The sequence below is a fragment of the Bos indicus x Bos taurus genome, chromosome 2 (assembly GCF_003369695.1).
Source record: "Bos indicus x Bos taurus breed Angus x Brahman F1 hybrid chromosome 2, Bos_hybrid_MaternalHap_v2.0, whole genome shotgun sequence".
Taxonomy (NCBI): domain Eukaryota; kingdom Metazoa; phylum Chordata; class Mammalia; order Artiodactyla; family Bovidae; genus Bos; species Bos indicus x Bos taurus.
The window spans coordinates 132,156,107-132,164,652 of NC_040077.1; positions in this window are offsets into that span (position 1 = coordinate 132,156,107).

Consider the following 8,546-nt stretch of genomic DNA (forward strand, 5'->3'; position numbering starts at 1 on the left):
GAGGGTGAGATGGTTGGATGGCATCACCAACTCCATGGATATGAGTTTGAGTGAACTCCGGGAGTTGCTGATGGACAGGGAGGCCGGGCGTGCTGCAGTCCATGTTGCAAAGAGTCGGACACGACTGAGCCACTAAACTGAACTGAACTTATATGGATAAAACTTGAGGGCAATGTGTTAAGTAAACGGGTAATAGATTAAACGGCAAGGATTAAAACTATGAAACTCTTAGAAGAAAACGTAGGAGGAGATCTTTGTGACCTTAGGTTGGGCAGTGGTTTCTTAGGTACAAGAAAAGCACAAGTGGCCAAAAGAGAGAGACAAATGGAAGTTCATCCGAATTAGAAACTTCTCTCCTTAGAAAAGGACATATGCTATATGATTTCACTCATGTGAGGGGTTTAGTGTAGTCAGATTCATAGAGACAGAACAGCAGTGGTTGCCAGGGCCTGGGGGAAGGTGGAAACTGGGAGTTTTTGGTTAGTGGGTACAGTTTCAGTTTTGCAGAGGAAAGGAATTCTGCAGCTAGATGACGGTAATGGTTGCACAACACTGTGAATGTACTTAACGCCAGTAAACCGTATATTCAAAAATAATTAAGATGGCAAGTGTTGAGATGGCTAGATAGCATGGCCAACTCAATGGACATGGATCTGAGCAAACTCCAGGAGATGGTGTAGGACAGGGCAACATGGGGTGCTGCAGTCCATGGGGTCACAAAGAGTCAGACACAGCTTATCCCGTTGAACTGAACAACAGCAACAAATGTTACCTTCTGTATATTTTACCAAAAATTAAAAAAAATATTTTTTTTAAAAAAAAAGCAGATCATAGGCCTAGATGTAAAGCCTAAGCTTGTAACATTTGTATAAGGAATCACAGCAGAAAGTCTTTGTGATATCGGACTAGGCAGATTTCTCGGTATGACACTAAAAGCACAATATAGAAGAGAAAAAAATATAATAAATTGGACTTCATGAAAATTAAACTTCTGCTTTTAAAGACTATACTAAGATAATAGAAAGATATATCATAGAGCAAAAGAAAATATTTGCATATCACACATCTGATAACAGACCTTTATCCAGAATTTGTTAAGAATTCTCAAAACTTAATAAGAAACCAAACCACTCAAGTTTTAAAAATAAGCAAAGCGTTTGAACAGACTCTTCACCAAAGAAGATGAAGACTGATAAACTAGCATAGAGAAAAAGATGCTCCGCATCATTATACATTAGGGATGTAAAAATTGACATTACATGAAATTCTGTTACAAACCTGTTAGAGTGCCCCAAATTAAAAAGACTGACCATACCAAATTTTGTGTATATTGTACTTTAGAGAGTTGATTTTGGGGCTTTCCCAGTGGCTCCACAGTAAAGAATGCACCTGCAATGCAGGAGGCGTGGGTTCAATATCTGGGTTGGGAAGATCCCCTGGAGAAGGCATGGAAACCCACTCCAGTATTCTAGCCAGGAAAATCCCATGGACAGGAGACTGGTGGGCTACAGTCCACAGGGTTGCAAAGAGTCAGACACAACTAAAGCAAAGACCATGAGCAAACTTGCCTTTAAAAGAAACAAACAAATAAAAGAAACAAAAAATTAAGAAACACATGTTCCCTCTCTATTTGAAACAAAAATGTTTTATTAATATATAGATACACACATATATAATGACTATTTCAATTCATTTCAGTTCAGTTGCTCAGTCATGTCCGACTCTGTGACCCCATGGACTGCAGCATGCCAGGCTTCCCTGTCCATCACCGACTCCCAGAGCTTGCTCAAACGCATGTCCATCAAGCTGGTGATGCCATCCAACCATCTCATCCTCTGTCGTTCTCCTTCTCCTCCTGACTTCAGTCTTTCCCAGCATCAGGTTCTTTTCAAATGAGTCACTTCCTTGCATCAGATGACCAAAGTATTGGAGTTTCAGCTTCAGCATCAGTCATTCCAGTGAATATTCAGGACTGATTTCCTTTAGGACTGATTGGTTGGATCTCCTTGCTGTCCAAGGGACTCTCAAAAGTCTTCTCCAACACTGCAGTTCAAAGGTATCAATTTTTCGGTGCTCAGCTTTCTTTATAGTCCAACACTCACATCCCATACATGACTACTGGAAAAACTATAGCCTTGACTAGCTAGTCAAAAAACATAGCTTTGCCAACCATACTTTGTTGGCAAAGTAACATTTCTGCTTTTTAATATGTTGTCTAGGTTGGTCATAACTTTTCTTCCAAGGAGTAAGTGTCTTTTACTTTCATGGCTGCAGTCACCATCTGCAGTGATTTTGGAACTCTCAAAAATAGTCTGTCACGGTTTCCATTGTTTCTGCATCTATTTGCCATGATGTATGGGACCAGATACCATGATCTTAGTTTTCTGAATGTTGAGCTTTAAACCAACTTTTTCACTCTCCTCTTTCACTTTCACCAAGAGGCTCTTTAGTTCTTCTTCGCTTTCTGCCATAAGAGTGCTGTGATCTGCATATCTGAGGTTATTGATATTTCTCCCGGCAATCTTGATTCCAGCTTGTGCTTCATCCAGCCTGGTATTTCTCATGATGTACTTGGCATAGAAGTTAAATAAGCAGGGTGACAATATACAGCCTTGACATACTGCTTTCCTGATATGGAACCAGTCTGTTGTTCCATGTCCAGTTCTAACTGTTGCTTCTTGACCTGGATACAGATTTCAGGAGGCAGGTAAGGCAGTCTGGTATTCCCATCTCTTGAAGAATTTCCACAGTTTGTTGTGATTCACACAGCCAAAGGATTTGGCGTAGTCAGTACAGCAGAAGTAGATGTTTTTTCTGGAACTCGCTTGCTTTTCCAATGATCCAATGAATGTTAGCAATTTGATCTCTTGTTCCTCAGCCTTTTCTAAATCCAGCTTGAACATCTGGAAGCTCATGGTTCACAGACTGTTGAAGCCTGGCTTGCAGAATTTTGAGCATTACCTTGCTAGCATTGTAATGAGAGAAATTGTGTGGTAGTTCAAACATTCTTTGGCATTGCCTTTCTTTGAGATTGGAATGAAAACAGACCTTTACCAGTCCTGTGGCCACTGCTGAGTTTTCCAAATTTGCTGGCATATTGAGTGCAGCACTTTCATAGCATCATCTTTTCGTATTTTAAATAGCTCAACTGAAATTTCATCACCTCCACTAGCTTTGTTCATAGTGATGCTTCCTAAGGCCCACTTGACATCACATTCCAGGATGTCTGGCTCTATGTGAGTGATAACACCATCATGATTATCTGGGTCACGAAGATCTTTTTTGTGTAGTTCTTCTGTGTATTGTTGCCACCTCCTCTTAATATCTTCTGCCTCTGTTAGGTCTATACAATTTCTGTCCTTTATTGTGTCCGTCTTTACATGAAAAGCTCCCTTGGTATCTTTAATTTTCTTGAAGAGATCTCTAGTCTTTCCCATTCTAGTGTTTTCCTCTATTTCTTTGAATTGATCGCTGAGGAAGGCTTTCTTATCTCTCCTTGCTATTCTTTGCACAATGTCAAAAACCTCTGTCCATAGTTCTTCAGGCACTCTGTCTGTCAGTTATAATCCCTTGAATCTATTTCTCACTTCCACTTATAATTGTAAGGCATTTGATTTAGTTCATACCTGAATGGTCTAGTGGTTTTCCCTACTTTCTTCAATTTAAGTCTGAATCTAGCAATACTGAGTTCATGATGTGAGCCACAGTCAACTCCTGGTCTTTTTTTTGCTGACTGTATAAAACTTCTCCTATAGAACTTCTCCTTCTTCTTCTTCTCTTTGGCTACAAAGAATATAATCAATCTGATTTCAGTATTGACTATCTGGTGATGTCCACGTGTAGAGTCTTCTCTTGTGTTGTTGGAAGAGGGCGTTTGCTATGAACAGTGCATTCTCTTGGCAAAATACTCTTAGCCTTTGACCTGCTTCATTTTATACTCCAAGGCCAAATTTGCCTGTTACTCTAGGTATCTCTTGACTCCTACTTTTGCATTCCAGTCTCATATAATGAAAAGGACATCTTTTTGGGGCATTAGTTCTAGAAGGTTCTGTAGGTCTTCATAGAACCATTCAATTTCAGCTTCTTCAGCATTACTGGTTGGGTCAGAGACTTGGATTACCATGATATTGAATGGTTTGCCTTGGAAATGACCAGAGATCATTCTGTCATTTTTGAGATTGCACCCAAGTACTGCGTTTCTATTGACTATGATGGCTACTCCATATCTTCTAAGGGATTCTTGCCCACAGTAGTTGATATAATGGTCATCTGAGTTAAATTCACCCATTCCAGTGCATTTTAGTTCACTGATTCCTAAAATGTTGATGTTCACTCTTGCCATCTCCTGTTTGACTACTTCTGATTTACTTTGATTCATGGAATTAACATTCCAGATTCCTATGTAATATTGCTCTTTACAGCATCGGGCTTTACTTCCACCACCAGTCACATCCACAGCTGGGTGTTGCTTTTGCTCTGGCTCTGGCTCTTCTCGATCAAGATGGCGGAGTAGGATGTGAGCTCATCGTCTCTTGTAAGAACTCCAAAATTACAACTTGCTGTGGAACAATCATCAACAAGAGAAGGTTGGATCCCACCAAAAAAAGACACCCCACGCCCAAGGGAAAGGAGAAGCCCAGCAAGACAGTAGGAGGGATGAAATCACATTTAAGATCAAACCCCATACCTGCCAGAGACAGAGGGCTCAAGCAATGCCTTGCACACACCAGGAGACCCCACAGAGACTGAACCAGACCTGATTTTGAGAGTTTGAGTGTCTCCAGTAGAGGTATGGGTCAGCATTGGCCTGCCACAGGGGTAGGGGCTCTCAGTGCAGCAGACCTGGGTATGACATAAACCCTCTTGGAGGAGGTCACCATTAACCCCATCATAGAGCTGCCAGAACTTACACAGGGCTGGGAAACAGACTCCTGGAGGACACAAACAAAACCTTATGCCCGCTGAATTGTTTGCTGGGTTCCTCTGGGATTTCAGGGACATGTGGTCTTTGCCTCCCACAAGATAGTACTAATACCAGCAACATCAACTACCATTGCTGAACACTTACTGTGTTCAGTTCAGTTCAGCTCAGTCACGTTCAGCTCTTTGTGACCCCATGAACCGAGCACACCAGGCCTCCCTGTCCATCACCAACTCCCAGAGTTCACTGAAACCCATGTCCATTGAGTTGGTGATGCCATCCAGCCATCTCATCCTCTGTCGTCCCCTTCTCCTCCTGCCCTCAATCTTTACCAGCATCAGGGTCTTTTCAAATGAGTCAGTTCTTCATATCAGGTGGCCAAAATATCAGAGTTTCAGCTTCAACATCAGTCCTTCCAGTGAACACCCAGGATTGATCTCCTCTGGGATGGACTGGTTGGATGTCCTTGCAGTCCAAGGTACTCTCAAGAGTCTTCTCCTTCACCACAGTTCAAAAGCATCAATTCTTCGGTGCTCAGCTTTCTTTATAGTCCAACTCTCACATCCATAAATGACTATTAGGAAAACCATAGCCTTGACTAGATGGACCTCTTTTGACAAAGTAATGTTTCTGCCTTTTAATATGCTGTCTAGGAACAAGCCCCATATCTCAGAATTCTCACAAGAACTCCAATAGCTGGCCTGTCTCATGTTCCTTCAGCCCATTTAACAGATGAGAAAACACAAGTAGGGGTCAGGATCCACATCTGGGCTATCTAACCCCCAAACCTCCTTCTGAACACCCAGGCTTTGCTGCTTCCCAGGGTAATGTGACCTTGTGGAAGGTCACAGGGACTCAGGCCAAGTCTGAAAACAAGAAGAACCTTTAAGCAATGGCAGTGTTGAAGTTGCTGGGAAGGCGGGTTTTGAGTGATTCTGAAATCACACTCTGTGGCTACTTGTCTGAGAGGTCAAAGCGGAAATTCCCTGGTCTATGACCAACTCTATCATTTAGAAGCAAGAGTCTCTGGGCCTGAGGTGTAAGGGGAGCTCAGAACTTTAAACTCTTTTCTCCTGGGGAGTTTTGAGTGATTCTGAAATCACATTCTGTGGCCACTTGTCTGAGAGGCCAAAGTGGAAATTCCCTGGTCTATGACCAACTCTATCATTTAGAAGCAAGAGTCTCTGGGCCTGAGGTGTGAGGGGAGCTCAGAACTTTAAACTCCTTTCTCCTGGGGGGAGGGGTCACCAGGTGCCATGCGTGTACCATCAACTGTGTGCCAACCATTCTACTTGTAATCATGACAACAAGCCTCAAAGAGTGCGTGTCGATCCCAGTTTCAGGTGGGACACTTGAGGTTCAGAGAGACGAAGTAATGTAATTAATGCCATAAACAAGCTAGAATTTGAAGCCAGATTTGCCTGATATCAAAGTAGAAATTTGTTTTCACTGCACAGCTTCAATTGTTGTTCATAACTTAGTAGGATATCTTACCATCTACAAACATATTGGATGACGTAGGGGACACAGGAGACACGGGTTTGATCCTTGGTTCAGGGTTGGATCCCCTGTTGAAAGACATGGCAACCCAGTCTGGTGGTTTTGTCTGGAAAATCCCACGAACAGAGGAGCCTGGCAGGCTATAGTCCATGGGGTCACAAAGACTCAGACATGACTGAAGTGACCTAGAACGTGCATGTGTGCACGCACACACGCACACACACATATACACACACACGCACGCACACATACACACACACACACGCGCACACACACACACGCACACACACACACGCACACACACATATACACACACACACGCGCGCACGCACACACACATATACACACACGCACGCACACACACATACACACACGCACACACACATATACACACTCGCACACACACGCACGCACACACACACATACACACACACACACACGCACACATACACACACACGCACACACACGCACACACACACACAAACACATACACAAGGACCACTTAGAAGGATACTGGATCACCTGGAAGGATACTGGGTCACCTAGAAACATATCTGATCATCCAGAAAGATATTGGATTATCCAGAAGGATATCTGATCATCCAGAAGGCTATCGCAGGTACTTCTACCAAAGTTTGAGTCCACTTGCTTTGACTCTCACGATCTTCATTATCATTGTTATTACTCACATTCATGTATTTATAAACGATGCACAAGAATATACAAATCAAAACAGCTGGAAGAATTTTCAGAATATGAACACACCAACATCACCAATACCAGAAGAGAAGGACCATCGGTAGCATCCCTGAAGCCCTCTTAGTAACCCCACCAGTCACCACGGCCTTCAATGGGTAGCCACTGTCCTGACTTCTAAAAGTACAGATTAGCTTGACTGTCTGGAAGTTCATATAAATCTCTCTTACAACCTGTACTCTTTTGTGTTCAGCATAATGTCTGTGAGGTTTTTCCGTGTTGCTGTGTATAGCTGTGGTTTGTTGGTGTGGTATAATCACACAATTTACCATTCTGCAACAGACAGACATTTGAGTGGTTTCTGGTCATTTAATTCACTTGCTTTAGTTCTGCCTTGGTGCAGCTGGAGAAAAGTGGGTCACTCTCCGACAAAGGAATTTCAAATCTCTCCTTCTTCCTCGCTTGGCAGAGTGTATCAGAGATGAAGTGCAGAAGACCCCAAGAAAGCCCAGCTTCTTTCTTTATTTTTTTAATTTGTATTTTTATTGAAGGACATTTGCTTACAGAATTTGTTTTCTGCTAAACCACAACAGGAATCAGCCATAGGTATACATATTTTTAACTTATTTTTCTCTTTATATTTTTTATTTAATTTTTATTTTGTATTGTAGGGTAGTTAGTTGACTTACCATGTTGTGTTAGTTTCAGAGGTACAGCAAAGAGATTCAGTTCTGCATATACATATATCTGTTCTCTTTCAGATTCTTTTCTCATATAGGATATTACACAATATTGAGTAGAATTCCCTGTGTTGTACAGTAAGTCCTTGTTCATTATTTTATATATAGTAGTGTGTTTGTTAATCCTGAACTCCTAATTTATCCCTCCCCTATCTTTCCCCTTAGTCTGTGAGTCTGTTTTTATTTTGTAAATAAATTCATTCGTATCATTTTTTTGAAAGATTCCACATATAAGTGATGTCATATAGTATTGACTTTCTCTGCTTTTCTCCCTTAGTGTGAGCATCTCTTGGTAAGCCCAGCTTCTTTCAATTTCCTCTTCCCATGCAGACATTATGCACCAATAATAATAATTCTGAGCTGCATCTAGCAGCCTCTGGCAGGTTTCATCACAGATGGAATCCAGGCAGTGGGGCCATTTCGGTAAACGAGACTTTATGGGAAGGGGTGACAGAGGAGCCTGGCAGGTTACAGTCCATAGGGTTGCAAGGAGCTGGACACAACTGAAGCGACTTAGCACATGAGTCAAGCAAAGGACTCTGGTCATTGGCTGAAAGGGGGTGTCTCTTAGGAGATGGGGGTTCACCTTCTCTGCAGTGAGCTTGGGGGCAGCAGACTCCAAGCTCTGCCAGCTCTTCTCATTTCCACCTCCATCTATGTTGGCTAAGAAAGTAGCCCCTGGGTACAA